This window comes from Bubalus kerabau, chromosome 1 (genome assembly GCF_029407905.1).
Source record: "Bubalus kerabau isolate K-KA32 ecotype Philippines breed swamp buffalo chromosome 1, PCC_UOA_SB_1v2, whole genome shotgun sequence".
NCBI classification, from domain to species: domain Eukaryota; kingdom Metazoa; phylum Chordata; class Mammalia; order Artiodactyla; family Bovidae; genus Bubalus; species Bubalus kerabau.
In genome coordinates, this window is record NC_073624.1 from 168,825,283 (window position 1) to 168,840,234 (window position 14,952).

A 14,952-nucleotide genomic window follows, 5' to 3' on the forward strand; every position below is an offset into this window, starting at 1 on the left:
ATGCCAGTGGTTATAGGACCACATTTAAAGCAACACAGATCCAGACCATAGCCCCATCCACTGAGACTATCGCTGACCTAATCGTCAAACTTGATATCCAACACTGCTTACTTGGTGGGGAGGAGACTAGAGTTCTAGCTCCATCATTTGCATTAACGTCTTGATCTGGAAATATCACTTCCCCGCTGTAAGATTTAATTTCCCCCACTGCAGACGAGGATGTTGGACAAGATCAGTCTTCCCAACCAAAGCTCTGAGAACATGTGACAATTATGCCTTGAGATATTGATCGATGTGCAGTACCCCCATTTTCCATGTGGACAATGGCATGAAAAAAGATTGGGAAAACCTAATCTAAAGCTATCTAAGGACACTTCTAGCTCTCAGGTTCCATTTATTTCAAAGAGCCACTTCCTGAAACAGCTTTTTCTCTGTTGGATAGTTTTGTAAAAAAATTCTTACTAGTGTCATATTGAGCTGAGAGTCTTTCACTGGCCCTTTGGTGCGACCACCAAGCCCACTTTTAAGTGGTAAGCAACTATCACCACTTCCTCTTCAAAGATTCTCAGGATTGAAAGGGACCTTTTAGGTCATCTGTCCAAATCTCTCACTCTGTCATGGGAGAGACAGGGTTGGGTTTTGTTTGTTTGATTATTTTCTGAGTACACATTATGTACAAAGCCACAAACTTAGATAAAAAACACAGCCTTCTTTTCACCACCAGTGAAGTCTAGTGGCAGAGGCAAAGAAATGAACAGTTACATTACAATGTCAAGCTAAAAGTATAGGATAGAATTCCCTATAATTACATTTTAGCTGATTTCTGCAACTTTTCTTTACATTTTTCTAGAGTTTTTATTCTTTCAGATGTTTGATAGATATAAAAATTTTTTTGAATATTTAAAGTCTTTGTTGTTTTAAAGTGTCATTTTGATAAACCTTGCTATAAAGTTCTTATAAATCTGATCTATAAATCTGTTTTTATCAGATGTGAATATTCTTTAAGACTCATATACATTGCTGTGATAATTTAATTCCCAATTCAGTATTTACACAGAAAATATAATTCTACCTACTTACCCAAACTGTCTTTGTACAAAAGAGCATGTGGCTTTATGTATATTTACTTTATAAAACTTGAAGACTTACCACAGCGTTTTTCAGGGTTCTGTCCCTTTATTTTGCTTTAAAAGTTCATCTACTCCCAGTGTTTCAGTTCCAACTGACTTCCACTATCAGTTACAGCCTCATGGTTCCCATATATCATATTGAATCCATACCTCTCCTTGTACTCTCACATCTATGTAGCCGCTGTCTTCTGGACATCTTTACCATCATGTTTCACAAATACTTCAGTTTTTCCTGAACAGAATTCACTATCTTTTGCCTTTCTTGAACTCCTCTTCTTGGTAAGAGGCACCAGTATCCTGTTGGAATCATGCAAGCCAATAACCTGATAAACCATTGTGTGATCTCCCTCACTGAGCCTCCTCACCCATCAACCAGCTGATGATAGGTATTGCTGATTCTACTTCATTAACCCCTCTAGTAAGTATTTTTTCCTCTTCTGTCTCATTGCTGTAGCTTTTGTTCAGGTCAGTAGTGTGTTGGTAAATCTGCTCTCCAAAAAGAGAGCCCTGATCTGTAGTGTTTGCTGAGATCTGTGGTGTAGATAACCCCACCAGGGCTGGTTTCAAACCATCCACTGAATGTCACTGAACCTGAGGTTGGGAAGAAGTATACACGATTGCCTCTTCAAACCAGTGCTGGTCAGCTCCAGTACAGCTCTGCTGCTTTTCCCAAACTTTTACAGGAGCTTTTCTACTTTCAGTCTTAGTTCCCTCCAAACCATATTTCACAATGTCCTTAGGTCAGTCTTTCTAAAAGGCAAATTCCATTCATTCATTTGTTCATGAAGTGTGTATGGAGCACCAACACTATGCCAGGCAGGCAGTGATCACATTTCTGTACTTAAAACCTTCTGTGGCTCCTTATTACCCACAGAATCAAATTTAAATTGTCATACATGGCAAATTAGGTCATCTATGCACTGGCCTTTCTCTTCCTTCTAAAGCTTCATTCCTCACTTCACCTTTGCTTGTAATAATTTATTATTTAAATATCAATTTCTTATCTGATTTAATAAGTACATCAAAGCACTTCAATTTGGTTCTGACTTTATCACTGCCTTTTGTGTGACATGCCAAAGTTATGAAAATTGCTGGATAAGAATACAGGCTTAGGGCCTCCCTGGTGGCTCAGTGATACAGAATCCACCTGCCAATGCTGGAATCATGGGTTCATTCCCTGATCTAGGAAGATCCCACATTCCACGGAGCTGCTGAGCCTGTGTGCCACAACTATGGAGCCAGGGAGCCGCAACTATTGAGCCCACCTTCCACAACTACTGAAACCCTCACCCTAGAGTAACAAGAGACAGCCCCTAGCCACAGCTAGAGAGAAGCCCATGCAGCAACAAAGACACAGCACAGCCAAAAATAAATAAATAATTAAAACAAAAATAGAGGCTTAGAAGTTAGACAGATCTAGATTCAAACCCTGTGCTTGTTACTAGCTGTGTGACTTTGCCAAATGAAAATCTCTCTGACCCAGGGTTTCCCCCTCTGTGAAATGGGAACAATGATGATAGAGTCTTAGGATTGTTATGAAGATTAAATTAGACAATACATAAAAAGTTCTTAGCACAGCCCCTGGCACATAGTGAAAGTTCAGTAAGTATTGCCTATCATTATCCCCACATTATTCATAACAGTTATTAACTTTTAATTAAGTATAGGTATAATATAGTATGGATTGTACCTAAAAAAAGTCATATTTTTATGACAGCCCTGTCTTTTATTTTGTCATTTTTTCTCCCAATTAAATAACATATATATCAGCATTGCTCCCCTCTTCCTATTGAACTTTTAACATTTCTTAATTATTAGTGATGTTTGAACATAAACACTATGGTAGGTGATGAAAATTAAAACAACACACCCTTAGATTGGAATTTTTTTAATGTTTTCAGAACATCTTTATATAATCATATTTGATTGTATGATTCATAAATTGAAGTAGAAGAGAAGTATTATTATAATCATGGTTCCCAACTTACAGATGAGAGAAATTAAGTTTAGGTTACAATAGTCAGTTGTGGAAGTGAACACCTGGTCTTCCAATTTATTGCCTGTGCTTTTCCCTTTATATCAGACTATTCCTCAGACTCAGTCAACACATCACATCATTCCAGCCCCAGATATCTTCCTTGGATCTTCTAGACTGTGTGATTTGTGCTGGTTACTTGTGACGTATCATACAGCATTCTGGTTGTTGATCTTTTATGTGCACATATGCACATTTTTTTCCCTCAATGGATGGTAAGCCATACTTTTAAAAGTTATTTATTTGTTTTGGCTGCAGATCTTAGTTGCAGCATGTAGGATCTTTTTAGTTGCAGAATATAGGGTTTTTTTGTTTTTTTGTTTTTCTTTCAGTTCTGGCATGCAGGATCTAGTTCCCTAAAGAGAGATGGAATCTGGGACCACTGCAAGGCGAGCATGGAACCCTAACCACTGGACCACCAAGGAGGTCCCAATGGTAAACTATACTTGAGGACAAGATTAAGTCTTATGCTTCTTTCTGTTCCCTATAGTATTAGCGTAGTATTGATACATTGAACATGGTTGATGGACAGATGGAGGGAGGGAGACAAAGAAGGAGATAAAAAATGTAAAAAGATTAGTTCTGCACAAATTATTTATATACCAATTTGACCCCATAGAAAAAATCAACTACCTGTTAAAAGTATCGTTTGCCAATAGATAGAAGGGACAGTTATGTGTGAAAGGGACAGGTACATGAGAACCATGTAAAATTTGGGAACATATATATGATGTTCATCATGCAGTGATCGTGGTTTATTGATACTTGCACAGTGGTAAAGCTGAAGGTAGCACCAGTAAACAGCAGCAGCAGTCAGAGACCAAGATAATTTCCTGGTGAATAACAGAGTTAGATATATAGATATCACCTGGAGAAAAAATATTCCTAAGAGAAAGCAGTGTTGCTTTTCTAATTATAGTGGATAAATAATACAGCTACAACAGGAGCAATCATCAAATAGGTTTAGCACGAGGAATAGATGTAATTCTGGACTCCTAAACACACACAAATTATAGAAGTATAACAATTAATTGAGCACTACAAGAAAGAAATTATAATCTGAATATCTCCTAGCTTATCTTTCCTGTAAATCAAGATTTTAATGAATTATATATGAAGAAAGCTGCATGTGTAATTTTTTCCTTCAAACCATTTTTATTTACTTAGGGTCTTTATCACTTCACAGGGTTTTGCCTTTTAAAACAGTATGCAAAAGGATGAAAGGGAGAGAAAAATAAGAAAGAAGGCTCTATTGCATGTTACTAGTTCCCAGATATCCAAATTAGTTTATGAATTACTTCTCAATTAGAGCAGGGTATGCAGCCTTAATTATTAAGAGCATATCAGAGTTATTTTTAGCCATTGCTGTAGCAGTATTATGCAAAATAAATATAGCTTTTCTATTTTAAAGCTGATTCTCTGACTCAGCAGGAGGAAGGACAAGTAAAAAGGACAGGTGTAATTGTGTGCAAATTTATACATTTATACGGTCTGTTACTCCATGTCCAGTTCTAACTTGCTTCTTGACCTGTATTCAGGTTTCTTAGGAGGCACGTAAGGTGGTCTGGTATTCCTCTCTTTTTAAGAATTTCCCAGTTTGTTGTGATCCACGCAGTCAAAGGCTTTAGCATAGTCAATGAAGCAGAAGTAGATGTTTTTATAGAATTATCTTGCTTTATCTATGATCCAACAGATGTAGCAATTTAACCTGTGATTCCTATGCCTTTTCTTAAGTCCAGCATGTACATCTGGAAGTTCTCAGTTCACCTACTGTTGAGGCATGGCATGGAGAATTTTGAGCATTATCTTGCTAGCATGTGAAATGAGTGCAATTGTGTGTTCGTTTGAACATTCTTTGGCACTGCCCTTCTTTGGGTTTGGAATGAAAACTGACCTTTTCCAGTCCTGTGGTCACTGTTGAGTTTTCCAAATTTGCTGGCACATTGAGTGAAACACTTTCACAGAATCATCTTTAAGAATTTTAAATAGCTCAGCTGAAATTCCATCACCCCCACTAGCTTTGTTCTTAGTGGTGTTTCCTGAGGTCCACTTGACTTGACACTCCAAGATGTCTGGCTCTAGGTGAGTAATCACACCATCATGGCTATCTGGGTCATTAAGATCTTTTTTGTATAGTTCTTCTCTGTATTCTTGCCACCTCTTCTTAATCTCTTCTGCTTCTGTTAGGTCCATACCATTTCTGTCCTTTGTTGTACCCATTTTTAAATGAAATATTCCCTTGATAGCCTTTGCCCAGCTTCATTTTGTACTCCAAGACCAAAGTTGCTTGTTACTCCAGGTATCTCTTGGCTTCATACTTTTGCATTCCAGTCCTCTATAATGAAAAGGGCATCTTTTTTGAGGGTGTGTTACTTCTAGAAGTTCTTGCAGGTCTTCAGAGAATCAGTTAGCCTCAGCTTCTTGCACATTAGTTGTTGCGGCATAAGCTTGGATTAGTGTGATATTGAATGATTTGTCTTGGAAATGAACAGAGATCATTCCATTATTTTTGAGACTGCACCCAAGTATTGCATTTTGGACTCTTTTGTTGTCTATGAGGGTGGCTCCATTTCTTCTAAGGTATTCTTGCCCACAGTAGTAGAAATAATGGTCATCTGAATTAAATTCACCCTTTCTGGCCCATTTTAGTTCACTGATTCCTACATTTTTTTTTTTTCAAGAGGGTGGAGTAGAAGGACCTGCACTCATCTTCTTCTGTGAGAACACCAAAATCGCAACTAGCTGCTGAACAACCATTGACAGGAGATTGTTGGGTCCCACCAAAAAAAGATACCCCACATTCAAGGACAAAGGAGAAGCTGCAACAAGATGGTAGGAGGGGCACAATCATGTTTAAAAACCAATCTCAGACCCACCAGAGACACTTGGAGGGAGAAAACAAAATCTTACACACACCAAGGGAAAGGAGCAGCGACCCCACCCCCACCCCCACCCAGCAGACTGCGCCAGAGCTGACTTTGAGTGTCTCCTGCAGAGGCACGGGTCAGCAGTGATCTGCCCTGGGGACGGGGCTCTGACTTCAGCAGAGCCGGGAGGCGTGACATGTGGCATAGGTGCTCTTGGAGGAGGTCACCATTAGCTCCACTACACAGCTGCCGAGCAGATGACTCGCAAACTGGAGAACAATTATGTCAAAGAAGTTCTCACATTGTTGCAAAATTTCCAGGGCTCACAACAGATTTTCCAACCTCGGTATCTGGCAAAAGGACTGAGAACCCCCAGGGAAGCAGACTCTTGGAGGGCATAAAGAAAACCTTATGCACAGCAGGTCCCAGGGTAAAGGAGCAGTGACCCCACAAGAGACTGAGCTACATTTGCCTGAGTGCCCAGGAGTCTCTGGCGGAGGTGTGGGTTAACAGTGTACAGTGTCCTGTTGCAGCATCATGGGCACTGACTACAACCGTCCTAGGAGCTGCAGTGTGCTGGCATAAGTTCTTTTGAAGGAGGCTGCTATTACCTCCATTACCAAACTACAGGGAAGAAACACAGCCACACCCATCAGCAGATTAAAGATTTACTGAGTATGGCCTTGCCCACCAGAACAAGACCCAGTTTTACCCACAACCAGGGCTTCCCTGGTGGCTCAGACAGTAAAGCGTCTGCCTGCAATGCGGGAGACCTGGGTTCAATCCCTGGGTCAGGAAGATCCCCTGGAGAAGGAAATGGCAACCCATTCCAGGACTCTTGCCTGGAAAATTCCATGGATGGAGGAGCCTAGTGGGCTATAGTCCATGGGGTCATAAGGAGTCAGAGATGACTGAGAGACTTCACTTTACTTCTTCAGTCCTCCTACTAGGAAGCTTACACAAGCCTCTTATCCTCATCCATCAGAGGGCAGACAGAATGAAAACCACACACAGAAAATTAATGAAATTGATCACATGGATCACAACCTTGTCTAACTCAATGAAACTATGAGCCATGCCTTGTAGGGCTACCCAAGACGGATGGGTCATGTGGTGGAAAGTTCTGGTCCACTGGAGAAGGGAATGGCAAACCACTTCAGCATTCTCGCCTTAAGAATCTCATGAACAGTATGAAAAGGTAAAAAGATGTGACACTGAAAGATGAACTCCCCAGGTCAGGAGGTGCCCAATATGCTACTGGAGAAGAGTGAAGAAATAGCTCCAGAAGGAATGAAGAGGCTCAGCCAAAGCAGAAACAATGCCTGGTTGTGAGTATGTCTGGTGGTGGAAGTAAAGTCTGATGTGATAAAGAACCATATTGCATAGGAACCTGAATTGTTAGGTCCATGAAAAAAAGGTAAACTGGAAGTTGTCTAACAGGAGATGGCAAGAGTGCATTTGTAAATGAACTCTATTCTGTTTGCTTGATCTAATCAATAGAGACATGTCTTCAGTCATCAACACTGTGTAATACTTTTATTGTGCCTAGGTTTAATATACACTAATAGGATGCTATATTTGTTACAAATTGTCACCAAGGAAAGTAATTTGATGTGAAGAGACTTTTAAGAAAAAAATACAAATAAGATAAGAACTTTGGGTGATCTATGTTTAACAATCTATAGAGAGCTGATAAAGGACAGCTCATGGTTGCTTAAAGAGAGTTAGTTGCATGTTTTTGGTAAATAAGATATGAGAAATGGAATTACACTTTATTAAGGAAAAAGGAAGTAGGTGTGACTTACAGATGACTGTTTCTGACTGGGAAAATTGATGGATATAGAAAGTAAAAGGAAGGTTTGTGGAAAGTGGAAACTGAGAAAAGAGTTCTTTACATGGTACAAGTTTTCTTAAGATTTGAACGGCCTTTGAAACCCTTCAGTGTTACTTAGGCTAAGTGAATAACTATTGTTTCACAGTGAATGCTGTGTGGTATTATCACTAATGCAGATGTTTTAACAATTAGATGAAATTCATAAAGGTCTGATATTTCCTGGCAAACGTTGCCGGTCATAATTCTAACTGCTGTTTTAAAGTGTTATATGTCACAGCAGTAACCAAGCTATTGCATTGTAATCAGATTTCAAATGCGTCTTCTTAAGCCTGTCATTACAGATGACTATGGTTTAACCTCTGATGCCTTTGCAAAAGTATTACTTCTACAAGATTTATTTTTTAAATATGTTTTGCAAGATTAAATTGAAATTAACTAGGTAAACAAATTTTGTAGTTAACAATAAGCTGACACCAAACGGGAATCTGGTTTTCTCTCTTTGTTAAGAGAACAAGGTTTTCTTGTAGTGTGGCTTTTTATAACAGACTGTGAATTTCTTTGCCTTTAAGTGATTTATATTTGTTTTTAAAATATTTTATTACTTTGATATAGTAAATAAATATTATTTCACAATGATCTATAAAGATTACAGCACACATAGATGAAGCTTATTCTACTTCTACAAAACTTAACCCAGTATTTGCAAATCAATCAATGTGATACACCAGTTAACAAACTGGAAGATAAAAACCGTATGATTATCTCAATAGATGTAGAGAAAGAATTTGACAAAATTCAACATCCCTTTATGATAAAAAAAAAAAAACCCTCCAGAAAGTAGGCATAGAAGGAACATATTTCAACATAATAAAAGCCATATATGATAAACCCACAGCAAACATTATCCTCAATGGTGAAAAATTGAACCCATTTCCCCTGAAGTCAGGATCAAGACAAAGGTGCCCACTCTCACCACTACTATTCAACATAGTTTTGGAAGTTTTAACCACAGCAGTCAGAGAAGAAAAAGAAATAAAAGGAATCCAGATTGGAAAGGAAGAAGTAAAACTCTCACTGTTTGCAGATGACATGATCCTCTACATAGAAAACCCTAAAGACACCACCAGAAAATTACTAGAGCTAATCAATGAATATAGTAAAGTTTCAGGATATAAAATTAACACACAGAAACCCCTTGCATTCCTATACACTAACAATGAGAAAACAGAAAGAGAAATTAAGGAAACCTAATGGAATTAAGGTGAATTCCATTCACCATGGCAATGAAAAGAATAAAATGCTTAGGAATAAATCTACCTAAAGAATCAAAAGACCTATATATAGAAAACTATAAAACACTGATGAAAGAAATCAAAGAGGACACTAATAGATGGAGAAATATACCATGTTCATGGATTGGAAGAATCAATATAGTGAAAATGAGTATACTACCCAAAGCAATCTATAGATTCAATGCAATCCCTATCAAGCTACCAATGGTATTTTTCAGAGAATTAGAACAAATAATTTGACAATTTGTATGGAAATACAAAAAAACCTTGAATAGCCAAAACAATCTTGAGAAGGAAGAACAGAACTGGAGGAATCAACCTGCCTGATTCAGACTATACTACAAAGCTACAGTCATTAAGACAGTATGATACTGGCACAAGACAGAAATATAGATCAATGGGACAAAATAGAAAGCCCAGAGATAAATCCACACACCTATGGACACCTTACCTTTGACAAAGGAGGCAAGAATATACAATGGAGAAAAGACAATCTCTTCAACAAGTGGTGCTGAAAAAACTGGTCAACCACTTGTAAAAGAATGAAACTAGAAAACTTTGTAACACCATACACAAAAATAAACTCAAAATGGATTAAATATATAAATGTAGGACCAGAAACTATAAAACTCCTAGAGGAAAACATAGGCAAAACATTCTCTGACATAAGTTACAGCAGGATCCTCTATGACCCACCTCCCAGAGGAATGGAAATGAAAGCAAAAGTAAACAAATCAGACCTAATTAAACTTAAAAGCTTTTGCACAATGAAGGAAATTATAAGCAAGGTGAAAAGACAGCCTTCAGAATGGGAGAAAATAATAGCAAATGAAGAAACTGACAAAAAATTAATCTCAAAAATATACAAGTACTTCCTGCAGCTCAATTCCAGAAAAATAAATGACCCAATCAAAAAATGGGCCAAAGAACTAAACAGACATTTCTCCGAAGAATACATACAGATGGCTAACAAACACACGAAAAGATGCTCAACATCACTCGTTATCAGAGAAATGCAAGTCAAAAACACAATGAGGTACCATCTCATGCTGGTCAGAATGGCTGCTATCCAAAAGTCTACAAACAATAAGTGCTGGAGAGGGTGTGGAGAAAAGGGAACCCTCTTACACTGTTGGTGGGAATGCAAACTAGTACAGCCACTATGGAGAACATTGTGGAGAGTCCTTGAAAAGCTAGATATAGAACTGCCATACAACCCAGCAATCCCACTGCTAGGCATACACACCGAGGAAACCAGAATTGAAAGCGACACATGTACCCCAATGTTCATCACAGCACTGTTTACAATAGCCAGGACATGGAAGCAACCTAGATGTCCATCAGCAGATAAATGGATAAGAAATGGTACATATACACAATGAAATGTTACTCAGCCATTAAAAAGAATGCATTGGAATCAGTTCTAATGAGGTGTATGAAACTGGAGCCTCTTATACAGAGTGAAGTATGTCAGAAAGAAAAACACCAATACAGTATACTAATGCATATATATGTAATTTAGAAAGATGGTAATGATGACCCTATATGAGAGACAGAAAAAGAAACACAGATGTAAAGAACAGTCTCTCGGACTCTTTGGGAGAAGACAAGGGTGGAATTATTTGAGCGAATAGCATTGAAACATGTATATTATCATATGTGAAACAGATTGCCCATCAGGGTTTGATTTATGAGACAGGGTACTCAGGGCTGGTGCACTGGGATGACCCTGAGGGATGGGATGGGGAAGGAGATGGGAGGGGGGTTCAAGATGGGGGACACATGTACATGCATGGCTGATTCATGTCAATGTATGGTAAAAACACTACAATATTGTTAAGTAATTCGCCTCCAGTTAAAATAAATTAATTAATTAAAAAAAATTAACCCCTCATTGTCACACTTTTGCTATCCTGATGTCCTTAAAACATGGCAGCAGTCTACTCCAAAATCAGGGAATTTAAAATGGGTAAACAATAGCTGTAAATCAGTTAGGGTTATGAAAAATTTACTTGGTTTTTTTCTGGCCCCCTGACAAACCTCCTTTATTTGATGGGATAAAACCTTCCTTGGCTTCAGGATTAATGCTCTCACAATGGAAAAAAATTTTTTATGTTTCACTAAATATTGCATTCTGGCTTTGGAAATTAAGGCCTGTGTTTGCCAAGGCTCACTTTCCAGTTAGTTCCTTGCTGTTACCTTATATTGCTAAAAAGTTTAACCAATCTATTAAGGGATACTCTTAAGTTTATTTCTAAAGTTTATATCAGCAATCTATTTTTGGATGAACATCAGATGCCTTATAACCTGCCACGAAAGGATTATACATTCTGGAAAAGAAAGAATTCAAAGGACTATTGTGAGAGTTTATTCTTAGGTATGTTGATACGGAGTCCAGGACCCTAGAAGAAGAGAAAGGGAAAAAAAAAAAAAAAGAAGAGAAAGGGGTCCCGGGCTCTCCAGGAGGAGAAAAGGACAATTCCCCCCCCCCCCCATTCCTTTGTCTTAGTCACATAAAAGGTTTTTTCTTGTGTTTTGAGTTGTTATGACAACCATCCTTAAAACGAACTTTCTTTAAGCCCAGAGCTAATGATTATACAATAAATCAATACATCTTGCTCAAGGGCAAGTTTTTCCTTCAGTTCAGTTCAGTCTTTCAATCATGTCCAACTCTTTGCGACCCCATGAATCGCAGCACGCCAGGCCTCCCTGTCCATCACCAACTCCCAGAGTTTACCCAAACTCATGTCCATCGAGTCGGTGATACCATCCAGCCATCTCATCCTCTGTCGTCCCCTTCTCCTCCTGCCCCCAATCCCTCCCAGCATCAGAATCTTTTCAAATGAGTCAACTCATCGCATCAGGTGGCCAAAGTATTGGACTTTCTTCAGCTTCAGCATCAGTCCTTCCAATAAACACCCAGGATTGGTCTCCTTTAGGATGGGCTGGTTGGGTCTCCTTGCAGTCCAAGGGACTCTCAAGAGTCTTTTCCAACACCACAGTTCAAAAGCATCAGTTCTTCAGTGCTCAGCTTTCTTCACAGTCCAACTCTCACATCCATACATGACCACAGGAAAAACCATAGCCGTGACTAGACAGACCTTTGTTGACAAAGTAATGTCTGCTTTTTAATATGCTCTCTAGGTTGATCATAACTTTCCTTCCAAGGAGTAAGTGTCTTTTAATTTCATGGTTGCAATCACCATCTGCAGTGGTTTTGGAGCCCCCCAAATAAAGTCTGGCACTGTTTCCATTGTTTCCCATCTATTTGCCATGAAGTGATGGGACCAGATGCCATGATCTTTGTTTTCTGAATGTTGAGCTTTAAGCCAACTTTTTTACTCTCCTCTTTCAATTTCATCAAGAGGCTTTTTAGTTCCTCTTCACTTTCTGCCATAAAGGTGGCGTCATCTGCATATCTGAAGTTATTGATATTTCTCCCGGCAATCTTGATTCCAGCTTGTGCTTCTTCCAGTCCAGCGTTTCTCATGATGTATTCTGCATATAAGTTAAATAAGCAGGGTGATGATATACAGCCTTGACGTACTCCTTTTCCTATTTGGAACCAGTCTGTTGTTCCATGTCCAGTTCTAACTGTTGCTTCCTGACCTGCATACAGACTTCTCAAGAGGCAGGTCAGGTGGTCTGGTATTCCTATCTCTTTCAGAATTTTCCACAATTTATTGTGATCCACACAGTCAAAGGCTTTGGCATAGTCAATAAAGCAGAAATAGATGTTTTTCTGGAACTCTTTTGCTTTTTCAATGATCCATCGGATATTGGCATTTCAATCTCTGGTTCCTCTGCCTTTTCTAAAACCAGCTTGAACATCTGGAAGTTCACGGTTCACGTATTGCTGAAGCCTGGCTTGGAGAATTTTGAGCTTTACTTTACTGGTGTGTGAGATGAATGCAATTGTGCGGTAATTTGAGCATGCTTTGGCATTGCCTTTCTTTGGGTTATTAATGGTTTGGTTATATTAATGGTTATATGACAACAAAGTATCTTGCTTGAGGACGTGTTTCTCCTTAAGAACCTTCTGACTAATTTTGTTATCTTAAAATGTATGTTGTGGGAGTGGGTCTGGTAAGACCTTTCTATTGCTAGTAACCAATTGCAAAAGTATATAAGGCCTTGATAAGACTTTCTCTGGCCCCTTCTGATGTCTATGTCAGAAGCTTTCTCCAACCCTTTTTCACAGTAATAAAACTTTTGCCACACAAAGCTCTGAGTGCCTGAAGCCTCATCTCTGGTCCCAAAGCCAAATTGTCTTCTTCAGAGATCGGGACTCTGACACCGTTCAGTATAAGCTATCACTATCACCAGCCTGGACAGAAGGACTCTTATCAGGTACTTTTAACTAGCTCACACACAGTGAAACTGAAGGGAAGTAACTCTTGGATTAATTTCCCCTCAAAAAAGGTCCCTGCAGTGGACTAACCTATAGAGAGGACTGCTGATCTCAAAACCACCTTCAAACAACACTTAGAGGAAGAATTACACTCACATGAGGATAAAAAGGTGACATCAGGAGTAGACAACCTGCCAAAGATCTTGACCTGATTTGTATGACTTTTTATAACATTTCTTTTTCACTTCTTTGACCTTTGCATATTTATCAAATAATTTTCTATCATAGACATGATCCTATGCTAGTTTTAAAAATCAGTCTAATGGGTCTGTGGCTAATTAAATAGTCTAGCACTTCTGGGTTACCTTGGTTGATTTCTTCGCTCCAAGGCTCTAATTGGTTGACTCTTAGGAAATGTATCTTAATAAGAAAAATTATAGTCATATTCATTACTAGAATACTAGTCATGTTGGTATTACTAGATGAGATCCCCTCACTCAACCAATTAATAATTCCTTCTCTGATCTTGGCCATAAATATAAGTTTTTCTCTATTACTCAAGTTCAATCAGAGAAACAAACAAAATTTCAACCAAGGAATAAAACCTCCCACAGTTATGGGATGGATTTATGGTAATTTAAATGTAAAGGCTCCTCTGTGCTGAGAACAATTAAATCATACTAAGGATAAGCAATCTAGTAACGCTCATAAACTAGGCTTGCCTCATGGGCAATGCCAACCATAGTTTCCCTAAGAAATAAGGATCAGTATAAAATGGACAGGGGCTTCCCAGGTGGCACTAGTGGTAAAGAACCCACCTGCCAATGCAGGAGACTCAAGAGATGCAGGTTTGATTCCTTGGTTGGGAAGATTCCCTGGAGGATGGCGTGGCAACCCACACCAGTATTCTCGCTTGGAGAATCCCATGGACAGGGAAGCCTGGCGGGCTGGAGTCCATAGAATTGCAGAGTCAGACACAACTGAGGCTACTTTGCCACACACAGAACAGACTAAGTCAAATAACAGGTATATACTGGGCTATACCTATAACTTAGGTATTTACTGGGCTGTTCCTAAGTTCTTACTTATGATCTTACTATTACTGCTAGCTATACTGTTTTTACATTGCCTATTTCAAAAAGTGTTGCCCCTTACATTACCAAGTGCGTGACTGAGCCACTGATAAAATGATGACATGTAGTTCCATATGAGATCAATGGTTGTAATTATGTGACTCTAGACAGGAGAAGAAGCAACAAGAGGGAATATTTTCCTGGACCAAGAGGCCAGTAAGATAGTATGATCCAGAGACTTTTGCTACTCATGGGCCTGGTCCAGGAATACCACATTGAGTGACCAAATTGGTGAAATCTTCACCAGACCTGGGAATAAGCATTCCCAGCACAGTGGGACAAAATGGCCATGAAATGCTGCCAAACCATG

General features: G+C 38.9%; 1 long non-coding RNA gene across 1 annotated transcript; it reads left to right on the top strand.

Annotated features, from left to right (window-relative positions):
* Positions 1-3,225: 3,225 nt before the first annotated feature.
* On the top strand, positions 3,226-5,981 carry LOC129641888 (uncharacterized). Its single transcript, XR_008709499.1, has 3 exons — positions 3,226-3,380; positions 3,498-3,600; positions 5,847-5,981. It is a non-coding gene; the product is annotated as an uncharacterized LOC129641888 (long non-coding RNA).
* The last annotated feature ends 8,971 nt before the right edge of the window (positions 5,982-14,952 follow it).